This window comes from Ambystoma mexicanum, chromosome 4q, assembly GCF_040938575.1.
Source record: "Ambystoma mexicanum isolate Mex_15411 chromosome 4q, UKY_AmexF1_1, whole genome shotgun sequence".
Taxonomy (NCBI): Eukaryota; Metazoa; Chordata; class Amphibia; order Caudata; family Ambystomatidae; genus Ambystoma; species Ambystoma mexicanum.
This window is the reverse complement of record NC_090928.1, coordinates 668,661,986-668,680,085: the sequence shown is the minus strand read 5'-3', so window position 1 is coordinate 668,680,085 and position 18,100 is coordinate 668,661,986. Positions and strand designations below refer to the sequence as shown.

Genomic DNA, 18,100 nt, shown 5'->3' with positions numbered 1-18,100 from the left:
TCATAGGAGAGGTGGTTAAGAAGCTGAGATACACACGACAGAGGTACTACGAGAGGGGAGACAGGGTGGGAACGCTGCTGGCTCGCAGAGCCAGGGGATGCCGACTGGAGAGGAGGGTTGGTCCCATTCGAGGCCGGGAGGGTTCCATGCTTAACAATAAGGCGGAGGTCGTGGGCTCCTTCGCAGATTATTATAAGGAACTGTACACAAAACAGGAGGGAACATCACCAGAGGAGATGAGGGCATATTTGGAGGAATACCCCCCGCCCCACCTATCCGAGGCGGAATTACAGGAACTAGAATCTGACATAACTGTCGACGAGGTCGAGGCAGCCATCAAAAGGCTGAGGGTGGGCAAGGCCCCGGGGGGAGATGGCTACACAGCCGACTTTTATAAACAGTTCGCACCCTCGCTGGTGGAGCCCCTGGCCAAGCTCTTTAACCAAATTCGCAATGAGGGGACGCTCCCGCCCTCCTTCCTCCAGGCCCTAATCACGGTTATTCCGAAGCCAGGGAAGGACCTGAGGGAATGTGGCTCCTATAGGCCCATCGCCCTCCTAAATCTTGATGCCAAGATATTCACTAGGATTCTGGCCTCCCGCCTAGAGAGGTGCCTTCCTCGACTAGTCCACCCCGACCAGGCGGGTTTTATACTCAATAGACAAGCCTCGGACAGCATGCGTAAGACTCTCCATGTGCTGTACCCGAGGGAGATCCGGAGCGAAGGAGCCCTGCTCCTATCCTTAGACGCAGAGAAGGCCTTCGACAGGGTGAGCTGGGAGTTCATGGGGGAGGTCCTCTCGGTGGTGGGGATGGGCCAGAGGTGGATGGGCTGGCTGGCGGCACTGTACTCCTCCCCAACAGCCAGGGTAGTAGCCAACGGGACGAAATCGGAATCCTTCCCCCTGGGGCGGGGTACAAGACAGGGATGCCCACTGTCCCCCCTGATATACGCCCTAGTCATGGAACCCTGGGCAATCTCAGTACGCAAGAACGAAACTATCACAGGGGTCCAACTGGGCGACTCCCACTGTAAGATTAGTTTGTTCGCAGATGACGTCCTCCTGTATATCACTAAGCCATCACGGACGATCCCTCATGTACTTCAGGCCCTGACGCGCTATGGCAACCTCTCTGGGTATAAGGTCAACCTAAACAAGTCGGTGGCCTTCGTGGGGGGCCAGTTGCCGGAACCTGAGGTACAATATGTACAAAGTCTCCCCTTCCAAATGCAGAGAGAGGGGTTCCGATACTTGGGGATCCAAATTCCATCTACCCCGGGCGACCTCTTTGAGCGTAACTTTACCCCACTATGGACAGCGGTGAAGAGAGATATAGAGAGGTGGGCGGCGGCGGGGTTCTCATGGATGGCTCGGCTCAACCTGATTAAGATGGTAATACTCCCTAAATTTCTATTCCTTTTCCAAATGCTCCCCACCCAGGTGCCGAGGCCCTTTCTTAACTCAATGAAGCGAGTACTGCTTAGATTCCTCTGGGCGGGCAAGAAACATAGAATCTCTTACGATGTCTTGACAAGACCGAAGGAGGATGGAGGAGTGGGGTTCCCCGATTTCGATGCATACTACAGGGCATCTCAGCTAAGGATCTTGGTTGACCATTTTAACCCAGGGACGGAGAAACAGTGGGTGGCCCTGGACAATAGACTTCTCGCCCCAGTCACGATTGATGAGCAGTTATGGGTCCCAAGAACACGCATTCCGAAGAGGGTACACGAACACCCAGTACTGGGGGTCCTCTGGTCGATCTGGAAGGAGGGGAGTTATTTCAGGTGGCTCACGACTTGGCCCTCACCGCTGAGTTGCATCTGGGCACCTCCATTCCTGGCCAAAATAGCAGAACCAGCGGCATACCAGAGTTGGTACGAGGCGGGCCTGGTTAGGGCCTGCCATCTATGGGTGGGGGGGGATCCTTCATGCCCCTTCCAGACCTCGAGGAGGCGCTAGGTCTGGGTAAACTGTCCCCATTCCGCTACCTTCAGCTTAAGGGAGTTCTTTCAGAACCTTCATGGGGGGACACTCTTAGGAGAGACCTCACGGACTTTGAGAAAACAATCATCTCCACCCGGGGCTCCAGGGGGGTGATAGCCCGGTTGTACAGACTCCTCCTGTTTTCAATTCCAAGGGACCCCCCCCCGGCACGAACGCAATGGGAAAGAGACCTGGGAAATTCAATAGATGATAGGAGATGGTCCAAGATGTGTATCCGAGCTCATCACTCAACCACATCCCTCCAATATAGACACCAGGCATTAAAGGTTCTACACAGGTGGCACTATCCCCCCCAGAGATTATCCAGAATGCTCCCGGGCTATGACCCACACTGCTGGAAATGTCGCAACACCACTGGAGATTACATACACATGTGGTGGTCGTGCCCCAGGGTACAGATGTATTGGGGAGAGGTCCTATCCTGGATCAAGGGAGTGGATGGGATAGACAGACCCCTATGTCCCTGGCTGCTCCTCTTTGGGATCGAGGTCGGGGACGACCAGGAGGACACCCAGGGCCACATGCTCCAGGTCATGCTTGTGGCGGCCAGGAGTTGCCTGGCCCAAAAATGGAAAAACCCAAACATGCCACAGGAAAAGGAATGGGTAGCCAAGGTCCGAGCGATCTATGATATGGAGTTCCTCACGCATGTCCTTGATGAATCCAGAACTAACATCGGAGAACTTTGGCTTCCGTTCTTTGAGAGATACGAGAGCAATGCGTGAGGGGTCCAGCCCTCAGGACGGGCCCGGCTCCACCCCTTGGACAGGGCGATAATGTTCAGGTGGGGACCCCATAGACACCCACTGATTGGGACATGTTCTCTCCCCCCCACAAGGGGGCCTTGAAGGGTTGAGCCCAAGGACAAATGTGCAAGATGTGCTTAACGCCTGTGCTCTGTGAATGTGTATTGGACTCCGCAGTGTCGAATTCAGACTCTACTTTGACCATACGGCTAGGGGGGAGGGGGGGGGTGGGGGGTAAAAAGGGCTATTGGTAGGAATGTTCCTTTTTCTTTTTAAAATGTAATGTTTGTTTCTCTGATGCAACGTTTGTAGTAATAACCCACAAAATGTCAATAAAAACATATTTTCAAAAAAACAGGAAGACTGAAATAAAATTGAGCCCAGCACTCTGTGTCAAATATCACCAATAGGTGGTGTGAAGGCATCGGGAAGGAGATACCGACAACAGTAAAGTTTGGGCTATAAACATTTATTAAAATCACGATGAGGTGGGGATAAGGCCTACCTTGCCCTATGCTAAAGTGGGATTTCCCTACCCAAATAAAATTAAGGATAGTCGGTGTCAGGAACTCTAAAGTAAATGCCTGTCTGTGTCCAAAAACTATACTTGCCCTCACAGCTATTTGTTGAAACTGTGTAGAGATTTCAGCTTCAAATGAATTAGTGTTCAAACAAATGTTTGGTGCTTCTTCGAGCTCTTGGTCGGAATTCCCCAGAATTCTAAATCGTTCAATGTCAATCAAAAGGGATTTCCTTTCCCAAGCTTTCAAGTCTTTCACTGTTTTCACAACAACACAATTCTTCGGCATTCTTCCGAGCTTTCAGGCTCTTGTCTCTTTCATCAAAATCATAAAGTTCAACTCTTTAACTTCACAATGCACAGGCTTTTCTTTATATTCAACCATAGACTTATAGATGATTAAAGTGGCTTCTCTTGAGTGGGGTGTATTCGGCCTAGACGCAGTTGTCAGACCACACGGTCCACCCATTACAGGTTATGCAACCAACACACCTGATTGGCTTCTTTTCTACCGTTTCACCACCACTGCTTCAGCTCAACAATGGTATCAGACTTATATTCTGACAGTCTTTTCCAACACTTCCAACACTTGTCTTGCCACTATTCACTTGATGAAGTATCACTATCTTTTCATAGTTTTGCTGCAACTTGTACATTTCCTCTTTTCCTTATGGCTTTAGCCAATGCTTGCTTTTTCTCAACTTCAACACTTCACAGTTCATCATATTCAGTACAAATGCTTGCTTTCTTCAGTTTATCTGATTTACAGTTTCTTTGTATCAGGGAACGTTTTCCTCTGCTTTCCATGCATGTGGCATTCACTCATTATCACTTTCCTTTGGTTCGGTATTCAAAAATGATTTTCATTCATCTCCAAAACAATGACATGGCAAATTCCGAGTCCACTCACCTGCTGGGTATTTGCACCCTTCTCATTCAACTTTACTACTATTCTGGCCCTTCCGCGCCTTTTCAATTGCTTTAGAGTTGGGCATTCTTAAACCACTCTTTTCATAAAGTTCATCAACCTTCATAACATTGTATGCCTCCAGCATCTGTGTTTTACCTTTCTGAAGTGACAAGAACATTCTGCTTGCTCACTCGCGAGCGTTCTGACCTTCCTTCAGCATGCGGCTCGCACCACAGCATCCCGGAGTCACACAGCCTCATTTGGCTTGCTGGGATGCCCTCAGATTCTACACAGTAGGGTTTTCATTTTTACCTGTTCTAGCAACTTCGTCTTTAGGATAAAAACTGATACATCTATTAAACTGTTCTGTGTTGGATAAACTGGCGCTTTGCTGGGTGTATGCTGTTTTGTGAAACTGTTACACTTCAGCCATGTTTTTGTTTTGTTTCACTTGTAGATTTCAGAGAAATGCTGGAGCCTACAAAGCAATATTTCAAGCCGTGATCTCTGGTTTATCAATTTTGGAAGGTGGCACAAGTAAGTTCCAACAAGTCCAATGTTGTCTGCTACACTGGAACTCTATACATGAGCAATATAGTCCCAGGTAGGACGGGCACTGTATCAAGTTGTGTTGTTTTGTTTTATAATATCTATTTGTATTTCGAATAATAGATTTTTGTTTGAATGTTGGGTAGAGTTTTATCCTGTGGTGTGGTTTTTATTTTGTATTAATAACATGGTTGTCTTCAAGCTAAGCATCTTAATTGCAACTTGGTAGAACTGGAATAGGTGTAACATGAGCATGTATGAGGTGTAGTGTAAAAGTCAATAGTTTCTCTCTAAGAAAGAAAAGTATTTTCCAATGTTTTTCTCTTTCTCTTTTGTTTGGTAATTAGCATGGTGCAGCAAAAAGAAGGTCTTCCCAGAAAAGAAGTGTCTTGTTTAAACACAATCTTGCCTGGATATTGCATTGTTTCTCTGTCGCTTTTGAAAACAGAATGTTCAAAATGCACTCAATACCAGTATTTATTGACGGCACACTAAACATTTTGATTGACTGAGAGTTCAATAATGATTTCCATGTGCTTATATGGCATAAACCAGGCCAAATGGTGTATGCCAGTAGTTGCTGAATAGTAACTCCAACTCCCAATCCTTTGCTAAAACTGCTTGTAGCTCATTCAGTACAATCTGTCTGTTTTGATGTAGTCCACAATCCGGTTTCCCAAGCATTATGATGGGCTTTGCTACTTGACTGCTCAAAATCCCTCTCTGAAAGTACTTTTCATCGACATTTGCAATATTGTCCGAAACATAATATACCTAATATACCCTCTGCTGCGATATGACACAAGATAATGGTATGGATTGCAGTATCAAGGCACTCCTCCACATTTAGATGGGTGCAGTTCAATTTAAACCATGATAACGGCACTTCTCCACACACCCGACAGTGTGTTGCTGTAGGCAAACCACTCTACTATGCCCGGGTTTTTAGCTTGTTATGTCTAAATGTCCAGCAGTGATGGAACCTGGCACATAAGGGTGTACTGTACTGTGCTGTGCTGTGCTTAAGCGTATATAAGTTTGTATGCTCTTCGTAAACCTAGTATTGATAGTGTAGAGTATCCAATACTACATTTTGGAAGAAAGGGAGCACCTTTCTGAGGTGAGTTTGAACCTCTCCACCTCTCTAAGAGTGCTCAACCGTTTTTTTTTTAAATGTGAACTATTATGATCTGAAATGACCAACAATAGAAATAAAATCACCATAATATGAACAGTCGTTCAAAATACAAATTTATATCTTATCAAAGCAACAACATGAGGGACTATGAAGAGACACAGTGGAGTTTTCTGTAATACAAATATCGCTGCTACTCTCTTCCTGGGGTGACCACATCGCCATCCCCATCATCACCTTCACCCAAACAGCACCACTACTAAAAGAAAAGACATGGACCTGGACATGCTCCTGGACAAATTAGAAGCCCCCAAACCCCAACCCTCCTATAAAACCAGATAGGAATACCAGATGAAGAACTTCTCCGCCTTCATGCATCTTGATAGAACAGCCCAGAAAAGCCCTTTTAAATACACACAAAGTAGCAAGTTGCTACGCGGTTCACACCCAAACGCATATAAAACTGAGGTTTGATGACTACATGGTTGTGAACTAATCTCAACCACTGGAAATTGCTATGTGCAATCATCCAGACCATCTAACAGCCATGCCATTAGAGAATGGAAAAGACCATATACAAATTGGGTTTACCCCCCCTCCCCCTCCAAGGAGCAGTTCAACCTAAACTGCTGGCGCACAACCCCAAACACAGGCAGCTCAAGGAAGCCAACGGGGGGGCTTGAATGAACATGGAGGTAAAACTACTCACCAATGTACAAAGTAATGTGTTCTGGACAAGTCCGTAACTACAGAGTCGAAGCGATAAAAGGAAAAGAAATCTCACTGTGCATACCACTTAGTCTGCACATCTCAACCAAGAGTTAATTTTCAAAATGATCAAAGCATTCAAAAGCCCTTCAGGCTCCCAACATGTTACGGACCCTCTTACCAATAACTCAGCGACTACATAGTAGCACACTTCAGTATCAAACTCTGATGGGCCTTTCTTAACTAGTTGGTCTTGAATCCAACAACCGTAAGGCCAGTTTGGGAAGTAAAAGGAAGCCAACCTCCTGGGAGTTCAGTAACAGCACACAGAGCCTGGCCAGCCCCGACTCAGCGTCTGGATTTTTCACAAAACATCCGGCGTCGCAACATGGAGGGAGAAGAGCCTGCAGTGAGGCGTACGGAGCCTCTGAAGATTAAAAACAGCTTCTGCTACCTGCCAACTTCCTGCAAGGAATGGTGGAGCTCTGTGCCCCCCCACCCCATGCACAGGATATCCGACATAAGGGCCAGCCAGGACCCACCTCCTGCAAAGTAGCTGTGTCTGGTGAGACGCACGCAGCGGGAGCAGGCTGCAAGGTGGGGGAGAGGAGGCACTTGCATCCATACATGGGCGGGGTCTGTGATAAATGATAAAGTCCTCCACAGACTACGTCCTGGCCCCCTGACTTCATCGAAATTGCGCGATGGCTGATCTCTTCCATTGCCGCCCCCACCAATCCTCCTGAACCATGTTACCGTTCATATGTACTCTGCCTTGCCTTAATCCTCTCTCACTGCATTGTGCTTCGTTTTAAAAATCGAATTTTGGCTGTGTGTACTTTTACAACAGTGCACCTCTCTTGCATTGCTTTTGTGCCTCCTTTAAAAAATATGGAAATACGGTTGTGTGCACTTTTGCATTTGTATGCCTCTTGTCTCCTAAAATTCTATTCCTCTCTGGATTGCATATACGCCTTGTGACTATTCCTACTAGGCCACCTTTTGAGTTTACCTAGAACTGTGCTTTGCAGCCTCTTTTCTTTTCTTTCATTTCCCGACTATCCTCTGCTGCCACATGGCTCTCTCCATCTCACCGATCTTCTCTAACTGCTTCACTATCACCTATCCCCCTCTCTCACAAAGTCCAGTAGGAAAAAGCACAAAAAAGACATCTTGAGCACAAACCATGGGCTTCCCATCGCAAACACCTATGTCAGTGTTTCCGCCAAAGAGGTTTTCACGGATATCGTATTCTCTGTCCCCTCTACAGATCTAAGGACCTCATCTCCACTGTCTCTCCTTCCCCATCCTATAGAATTAATGGTGGCAATAAGTCGGACATCCCCTTGGCCGGCTTTTCATCTTCGCGTTGCTTCATTAATGCCTTTCATACAGGCACCGCCCTAGTTCAGGGCCCACAACCCAACATCCTTCTCTTTGACCGGATCTTGCCTTCTCTCATTAACTTCCTTCCTTCTCCTGCATCTCCCCTTCTACTCTCTCTCTCCCTCCTTTGGCTGGTGTACCATGCCCCTGTACCCCACCTCAGAAAACCTTCAAAGGCAGAGACCTTCATCTGGCGACTCTTAATGCCCGCTCAGCCAACAAACATTCTGCTGACATCTGCCTCCTTCTCGAAGGCACTGACCTCGACATTCTCGCTCTTACCGAGACATGGTCAATGCCAGCTCAGTCACTGCTTTTGACTCACTCCTCCCTGACGGCTTCAAAATCATCTCCAAGCCTCAACCCCACCGCACTGGCGAGGGGGTTGCCTTAATCTTCCCTGAGTGGGTTCCTGCTTCCATCTTCCCCCACCCAGCTCTACTCTTCCTTTTAAAGCATGGTTTGCAAGTTGGTCATCTCTCCCATCTCCACCCTCACCATTACTACCACCCACCGTCCTCCAGGCGCCGCCACTCTGTTCCTCTCTGAATGGGCTGATTTCTGCTCTTCATTACTTTGATCCACCTCCAATCTCCCCCTCCAGGCTTATTTCAATGTCTAACTGGACTCCCCTGGCTCTGCATCCATTCTCTTCACTGACCTATGCACCTCTATTTCCCTCTCCATTCTCCCTTCTGGGCCAACCCATTCAGCTGCACACACACTCTGGACGCTCTCATACACTCTGACCTCCCCCCCCCCCCCACTAGTCACCGCTCACTCCTGGTCAGACCACTCTCTCCTCTTCTCCCACCTGGGTCCCTTTGGGTGGCGGAACAAAAGTGGTAAATCTCAAGTTCATCCTCTGACAAACTAGCCTGCCGCCTGCTCCAAAGGCAATAGAGACTCTCCATCCGTGCCAAGAAAAGAGCTCACAAACAGGCACAGGTTTCCAGTGCATCCAACAAAACGGCTGAATTTTTCAAAGTCTGCAGGGATCTAGCCAATCGTTCCGCAGTCTCCTTCTCCCTTTCTCCTTCCCAGGTCCTCTGCAACGCACTGGCCACACACTTCGCCAACAAAACCCTTGCTTCCAACCCATCCTACATCCGCTTGCCTCCCTTGGCCCCTGCTCCTGCCTGCTTCTCCTTCTCCTCCTCCTCCTCTCCTGTCACACCGGAAGATGTTACCATTAAGGTTCATACAAAGATCCATTCTTCCCCTTCACCCCTCAAACATCCACAAAGACAATACAACAGCGCAGTGTCCACTTATGTTCCAGTCCCCCTTCAATTAATCTCTAAAACAAGTATCTATTACATTTGAAGTTATGACTCACACAAGACGCAGGAGGGACTGGATTAAATACATCAGTTTAGGTTCAGTTGAGTCAGAAGACATCAGGTAATCAGATTCAGGGTGACACTCAGTGGGCCATCATCTTGGACAGGCATTAAGGCCGAAACTGAATCAGTAGAACATTCATGTTTCACATGAATCCAAGGCTTCTATGCATCACCACATATGACATCCTTCACACTGTCATTCACTCCGAAGCATCCATGCAGTTTGCAACAGCACTGTTCCTCAAGCCATTGGAACTGTTTATATTAAGTTGCTACTCAGCGGATCCCAATGACCCAGCAAACTTATGCTGCATTTCCAACACACCCTTCATCACAAAAATCCTGGAGCAATTTGTTTATCAAGCATTTCAGGACCACATAGAAACCAACAACTTCATGCATGTATCACAACACTTATTCAGGCTGATGAAGGGAATGCAATCTACATGATCCTCTGTTTTGGAGGCTAATGCCAAAGGAAACACATTAACTGCACTCATCTGCCCAAATATATCTGCAGTATTAGACATGAGCAGATTAGAAGGAACTGCACTAAGCTGGATTCATGAATTTCTCACAAACCAGACAGACACTGCACACTGCCCCTTTCAGATCACACCCCACCTCAGTCTTTCACCACTTCTCCTCTTCAGCATTTACATGACCCCCTCCTTGGAACTCTTTAACCACTCAAGACTCAAGTGCTTCAAGTCCTCAGATGATACCCATATCAACTATAAATGTATTGACAACCCAATCTCCATTAAACCAGATCATGACACCTGCCTCAAGCAAGTCGAATTATGGTTGATGAAAAATCAACTGAAACATAACCCATCCAAAACTGAAATGATGATTTGTGGCACCACAACAACCGACACAATGTTAATTCCCTGGCCTGAATGAATGGGAACTGACCAAGAGCTTACTGCAACAACCAAATACCTCTCACTCTTTATAGATAAGGTCCTGACAGTAAAATGTTAGGGAAAAGCCATAGTAAGAAGTTGTTTCTTCATGGTCCGAACTATCCGTTGCATCAGGCCATATTTGACTCCCCTCACCACCCCCACCCCCCTACACCTCTTCCCCAGGGAACCATAGCAGTAATTGCACTAGTACTATCAAACAGTAACACAGCTATAGTAACAGTGTCAAGTTTCAACCAGAAATGACAGTGGGGATCTTTAGGATCTTCCTTCTCTTTTCTGTCTTCAAAGCTCTGGAGCTCAACCAAGAGGCATTGCACACAGAGGAAGACCACCTAGTTTTTAGAAAATTCCTCTAAACTTTGACTTTTCACAAGACTGCAACTGACATACTAGCGCAGATCTTTGAAAGATCGGAGCAAATTAAATTATGCTGGGCCGGCCGTGCTCCCCCCCCACCCCCCAACAACCATCTCAGATTACAACTTAAAGGCCCATCGGAAACTATTTGGCATGCATGCAACCCAAAGGTGAATTGCATAGAACATCCAAAAAGATAAATATGCATCGCAAACCTAGACACAAGACCTACCACAATTGACAAAAGAACCAATAAACTTGCACACCAGGACAAACTGAGACCTAGCCTTTAAGGTTAGTCCCACCAACATATACAATACACCTTTCAACAACTCCTCAATCAAACTCGGGAGATCAGCTGCAGTCACGTCAGTCTCTGCAATTCTTGACCTAAAACAGAACCCAGAACTGTAAGCACTCTGCCTCTCGATGAAGAACAACACGACAGGAACCTCTGCTCAGCATCATGCTCGGCATCAGACTCGAACTTTACCAGTTCAGTCTAGTTCTAAATTCAATAGCAGGAGCCCTCCAAAATCCCATATCTCTTCTTGTTCCCCAACTTATCTTTTATTCTCCTACCCTTCCACAGAGAATCATATACACCATCATAAGGTAATAATGTCAACATACGTTGATATTGGTATTAGATGAAGGAAATCGGCCAGGTAAAAGGAGGAACCGTGGATACATGGTTAGTGTGATCCCTGAGGAAGAGCGTATACCTTGAAACATTTGTCAATTTGAAAGTGTAAGATGAGTATTATTACAGTTAGCCTAAGAGGATAAACATAATAAATTCAAAAGGATGTACACCACTGTGTTTTTGTAGAGAATTGGACCAAACTAGTAGCTATCAAATATTTAATTGTGTAACACGTTAGTTGTCTTGGTGGCCGCCGCCTTCTACTTCTCTCACTGCTAGTAGACCAACTCTTTTAAATGCTATCATGACCTACTCCGTCATGGGAGGCATTACCTTTTGGTTATAGTTTGGTCATTAGTTGTTTCAATGAGACTGCTGATTGGTTGGTTTGTTTCTCCATTAGTTTAGGTCTGTGATTGGTGTGGTGCAGGCTTACTGGTGCCACCATCTCTCCATGTGTATGCCCAGTTATTTTCAGGTGTTGTGGTTTCTCTGAGGCAATTTGGCCAATCTCCTGGCCCACCATGGCTCGAGAGATTAATAAGCTGGTTTACCATCTTGGGATCAGTAACCAGCATAATGGCTGCTAGGAGAGCCCACATTCTGGTCTGCAATGCTGTGGATATGTTTGTTTGTGTGCTCTGTGATGAATCGAGTGAATTCGTCCCTTCTCCCCAAGGGGGAGCCTCCCCCTTTGAGGCTAGTGAGGTGAGTCCACTCCACAAGACCCGCCCTAGGGGTCTGGGCAAGTGGGACCTCGTTGGGAGAGACTCCCCTTAGACATCAAGGACTCCTGTACCAGCTGTTGGCGTGACCACAACCAGATTGTGTCCTGTGAAGCACGGCGAATGCATCACAGTGGGGAACGCAAGCACCTGCATACGGCAGCAGCCAGAAAGGAAGCTGAGAATGGAAGCCAACAAACCTGAAGTGCGAGAAGTCAGATACTGAAGTGGACTGCCCGAGTGGGTTCCGACCCTCGCAACATTCCCCTTCACATACGGAGGTACCGGGGAGAATGGGGAAAAAACAGGAGGACCGCCGGTTAAAGATTATATGAAGAGAGAAACTCATCCCAGTCATAAGGATGAGATATTCTTTAAGAGACAGTTAGTATGGAATACAGATGCAGAGAATAACGAGTAACCTTGTATGGGGAAAAAGTTAGACTGTAAACGAATACCATGAAGGAAGGGAAATTACTCTGAGTTTAAAGGTGAAGAGTGGAGAAAGCCTGGCATAAAATCCTGTTATGAAGCTTGTGAGTTAAGACTACAAAGTGAACAAGATAAAGAAAGAGACATTCATAGAGAGAGAACCCTGGATAGGGAAATTAATCAAATTGGATCAAGTTCAACCCAAGCTGGGAAAGCCTGGACTAAAAGACTGTGAAAGATCCACAGGTGTAGACAAGACTGTGGGAAAATATCTCAAGGAAAAGGATCACAAGTATATCAGTAAAGAGACGATAAGACCCAAGAACATTGTGGGAGAGCTACTAGAGCTTATCAATGAGATATCCAGAGACTATTCCAGAAGATTGTATTAGGAAACATATGGAGTGTAAGAGAGACTTTTAAAACACCCAGCGATAAAAGAAGACCAGGGGGAGAAAGACATTCTCTTGGAATCGTTTGAGTTGGTTATTTTAGTGGTAGTTCTCAGGTAGAGTTAGGTTTGGACCGAAGATATTTTACTTTGGGATTTATTAACGATCAAGGAGCACCTTAAGATAGGCAGGGAAATCCCTCTAGCAGTAGGGAAGATGGACCTTATTCATTTAATTTAATTAAAGACAAGTCAGAAGCTCCTTAATGTGTCAGGCTCCTTCCGAAACAAACCACAGCCCCTAGTGCATCCCTGTGGCGCATGCACACCCTGTCTGTGCCTCTTTCCTCATTGTTGTCCTGTTCGATAGGCTCCATTCCACAGTCCACTCTGGAGATTGGGCACCCATGATTGGCTTATCCAGAACTCCAGCTCCATTTCTGGACTTGTGAGCAGAGCCTAAAAGCCAGAAGCAATCCTCTCCTATGAACTGGGTTGCTAGTAAACCCTTCCAGAGGCTTCTTCCAAATAACACTGTGTCCCTAGAACAATGGCAGTAGTGGCCACTTTCACTCGTTCCCCGGGAGTCATGTCTCCGAGTGAGGCACATTATATATTTTTCCTTTAAGGGAAGACTGCACAGCATATGAGGGGGTGCCCGAAGTATGATTGCGGGAGCTCTGAGGGTTCCTCTATATATAGCCTCCAAGGGTACTATCACATAGCTGATGGTTTCCCCTGGCTCCTATCCATCCCATGTCCATCCATGGTCCCCTCTCCCCATAGGCAGCTAATGTACATGCAAGGGTAAAGCTATATCAGAAGTTTTAGCTGCTGTTGAAGGTAAATCATTTTTATGTATGTATCACTTTTCAAGTCTCGGTTAAGGTCACCAATGTATGGCTGTGGGAGATAAGTTTAACCAAACCCAAAGTGTCCTAAGTTTAATCTTGTTTGCTGTATGCAGCCTCAGGACATGTTTCCCCACAACTACAACTCTTATTTCTAACTGAGAATAAAGTTCACAACGAATTGATGGAACTCTACACTGGTACCAATGCTTCAGTTGTCCCAATATTAGTTCAATGTTAACAATGTCAGCAAGTTTTGTCAGTCTCCAAGTACTTTAAACAGTATTCACCCTTCTTGAGTTGAGGAACAAGTTATCGCTGTGGGGACCTTGTCTGGTTTAGGGTTCTGGTGTCCGCAAACACTGGCTTCCCCATCTGGAATGGTCATTGAGGGGTGCAAATCGGGCAGAACTTTCTTTCTGTCCTCCAATTGAGGTGCCTCTTCTGACTTCACGGACATGTCCCAGCACAGAAAAAAATAGTATGAACCCTCTCTTCAAGAAAGGTTAGTAGCTGAGGTGGGAACGTCCAGAGAGATATGTGGCAGAAGATATCCATGTGGATGAAGAGACCAATGGTGGGGCCTTGACCAGTTATCCAGTTATCCGCCAGAAGCTTTGAGTTCAAAACACTGTAACAGTAGGGCAAGAGACTAATCATAGCATCTTGTGAGATGTGAGGCTCAGTTTGTTTTGGAACGGGACTTTGATTCATATGCTTGTTTTTCAAGACTTTAAAAAAGTGATGAACTGTGTTTGATCTACACTTGTTTTGATTTGTTTTTGTGCAAAATATATGCTGATGACATTGCATTAAACCTCAAATAGATGCTTCATCTTCACACCATACACCATATATGAAGCACATGGTGAAATCTTTTGAGTGTAGTTATCTAATTCTGTGTGCTTGGATAACAGGGATACCGGATTGTTCTTAAAACACAATAGATTTGTTATCAGCCCAGCCCAGAGGCTATTTCATCACAAGCATCAACAAACCTTTATTTAAAACCACAAGCGCAAGCATTATAATTCATTCGAAAGTTTTCAATGGTCTCTGGCAAATATCTCTCAGCACCAACAAACCCTGTTTTTAAATAATTATTGAGGACATCTAAGTAACAACTGAAACATGGCACCATCTTTTGATGACGTTGCACAAACGATGACTAAACAGGCGAAGTGCTTTCATTTTCGGGTGAGGATACCAAAAACATCCTTCAAGCCTTTTTTTGGATAAGGCCAATTGTGTAATACATAGGACAAACCCCATCTCCTCATCAACTTGAATAGCTTTAAAAGAGAAATATCATTTTCTTTTACACTAAGTAACCCAAGGAGAATAATTTAAGAATAAGGGAATCTCACAGCGATTCTGAATGTTGCTAATACAAATGTTACACAATTGGATAAAGGATTTCTCCACAAAGTTGGACATTATCTTAAAGAACTGTTCCCTGGATATATTACTGTTGACTGTAAGGTTTTCCTCATCCTACCGGAGCATGAGCATGCTCCACCTCATCCTGATCAGTTGGACTGCACGCCTGGAGGCTTGCCTGTGGAACGGCTGGAGTGCATGGAACGGCTGGAGTGCATGGCATGCATGGAGCATGAAGGCGCTCGATCTCAAGCACCTACTGAAAACCACCATATCACATCACCACACGTACTCCTATACACCACCACTCAACTAGAACACAGCGATACTATGACACTTTCGGTATAGCTGTTCTCATGCCAACACCTGCTACATACTCCCCATCATCCTAACTAAACACAGCTGGCTGTACACCCGCCAGCCTAGGCGTTCTCCTCAGGCCTAACGCAGCCAGAATCAGTCTGGTATCACCCTGCCAGAACAAACACATACTCCTGATCTCCCAACCACCACACCTACCGCTAAGAAGCAGCTATCGTACGAGTGCCACACCTGCTGCGCACACATCCGGTGCACACACGCACCTTATGACTCTCTATCTATCTCTCTCTCTCTCTCTACTGACTTGAACTATGGTTCCCAAGGGCGTTCAACCTACCAGCGCCTTGAGACCATACCAATGGTACATAAGGCGCTATATAAATGCAAAGTAACATAACATAACATGTCCCTGCATGAGCTAGGAGCACCATGTTTTTAGTGCTGATGCTCGTTTCATCTTTTCATTCTTAATTGTGAATACAGATTTTGAAGAAAAAGGGGAAATAAGAAAGAAATAAAACAGACTTTTTCAGAAATCTGTGCAAAAATTGCTGAAAGCGCATACCTTGTTACGGCACCACGTGGTATTTCTCATTTGTGCCATTGTTGCACTTGCGGCCCCATTTTCATTTAATTGTTTATTGCTTTTCCCTGGTGCCTGCCTGCATTTTGACCGACCTCGCAGCACTTCCAAGATGGCCACTGCATCTTTCTCTGTTGAGAAGGCTGATTGAAGTGCCTTCCCACTGCATCTTCCTTACCCATTGTTTGTCTCCAGGCATTTCTGGCCAACGGGGGACCGGCAGGCTTTACCCGGCCCCCTCATTCCAAAGGCCCACTTCCTAAGGCCTCTGTCTGCTGTCTGGCCGGCTCTGTGGGTCCTTATGTATAACCCCCCACGTACACATGGAGGCCGAGGAAACCACCATGTTCACTGGACCCACAGTGAGAAATGGACTTCCGAACAATCTTCTGAAGGTCCGATCCTTTTACTAGCTTCTCAAATCCTTCCCTCCGCACCAGGTCTGGGTACCTCGCACTTTACCTGATCTGGTCTTCATCTTATCTAGCCCGGCCAGTAACTGAATGTGTCACCTGCCCTGTTTTAAGATTGAATGTATCCTGTCTACTGTTGCTGCTTTTCACCTTCCCTGTTGTAAGATTGAATTTAGCCTGTCTAGTGTTGCTGCATTTCACCTGCCCTGCTGGATAATCAATTTTATGTTTGTTTATTAATTTTATATAGCGCTTTACACCAAAGCGCTTTACAATGAAACAACAAGATACAATAATGGAGAAGCAAGTTAACAAACATGAGACAAACCAGTGTAACAAAATGTAGAACAATTTCCTTGGATATTGGAGATGGGGAAGGGAGAGAAGGGAAGGGGATAAAGTTCAGTTATGTGATATAAAGTCGAGTGGTTGTGAGAGGAAGGGGAGGTATGTGGATGGGGAAGAAGGGAGGAGAAAGGTAGGAGGTCAAGGGGGGGAGTGGAGAAGAAGGGCTTTCAAGAAGGTGCGGAAGGAGGTGTAAGTGGGGGTGGAGCGGATAGAGAGAGGTAAGGCGTTCCAATGTAGGGGTCCAGAAGCTGAAAGTAGTGGAAGCGAGAAGCAGTACAAGGAGACGGGGGTACAGTAAGTAGAAAGAGGTCAGCGGAGCGGTGAGAACGGGAGGGAGTATAGAAGGAGAGGAGAGAAGAGAGATAGGGGGGAGCAAGGTCATGTAGAGATTTGAAGACCAAGCAGAGAAATTGATATTTAAGTTGGGAGGGGAAGGGAAGCCAGCCGAGTTGAGAAAGTGAGGAGGAAATAGTCACGAGGGCCGAGGAAGCAGAGAGTATGAATAGAGGAGTGGTAGATGGACTTGAGGGGGGTCAGATGAAAGGCAGGGAGTCCAAAGAGGAGAGAGGAACAGTAGAAGAGTTGGGAGAAGATGAGTGATGAGATTAAGAGTTTAAAAGCGTGGAAAGTGAGGGAGGACCCTATCTTGCGGATGTTGTAGAGGTGGTGAAGACAGTTTTACAATTTTAGTTGTATGTTGCAGCTGTTTATTTTCCCACAAGGCGCACCTCCCTCTGCCCCCCCACCTCCAAGTGCATTAGTGCTTCACCGTGGCAAGTGTCCCCACCCCCCCTCCACTTCTACTTATGTCGCTATCTATCTCTCCTATCCCCTCCAACTGCTTCACGATCATCTATCCTTCTCCTATCACTAAATCTGGCCTGAAGAAACTGAAACTTAAGAAGGACACTCTGGGCTCCAACCCAGGCCTTCCTATTGCAGACACCTATGTCGCGGCTTCCGCCAGAGAGACTGTCACTGACATCCTCTTCTTCGTTAACTCACCTGACCTATGGACTCTCTACATGGTCGGCCTTCTCTCTCCTATCGCCTCTTCTCCCATTAATGGTGGCACTCGCTGGGAGGTCCTCCTTGACCTCTTCACCGTTTCCAAAGTCATCATTAATGTCTATTTCAACAGAACCATCATGGTTCAGGGTTCTCAACCCAACCGTCTTCTCTTTGATAGGCTCCACTCCTCCCTCGCCTCTCTAATCTTACCTCCCCTCTGGCCAGGCACACTTGCCCATTGTGCCTTCCTCCTCTGTACAGGCGCCTGGGCCTTGCCCTACTGTCCCAGCCCCCTTGTCGGCCTTGACCCCTCCTCCATCCACTACTATCCCCCTGGCCCTCTTGCCACCCTCTGGGGGGACCACTGTCCCATGCACCCCCCCCTCCCCCAAGGAAGCCCT

General features: G+C 46.5%; 1 protein-coding gene across 6 annotated transcripts in view; it reads left to right on the top strand.

Moving 5' to 3' along the window:
* Positions 1-18,100, top strand: part of MTIF2 (mitochondrial translational initiation factor 2) — an 857,581-nt gene that overhangs the window by 54,569 nt on the left and 784,912 nt on the right. For 4 of the 6 annotated variants that reach the window (XM_069608244.1, XM_069608245.1, XM_069608246.1 and 1 more), the window contains exon 2: positions 4,643-4,722. The gene's annotated coding sequence lies outside the window, so the exon portion shown is untranslated. Of the gene's footprint in view, positions 1-4,642; positions 4,790-18,100 lie in introns of all 6 variants that reach the window. The other 2 variants (XM_069608249.1, XM_069608248.1) reach the window with 1 other exon arrangement.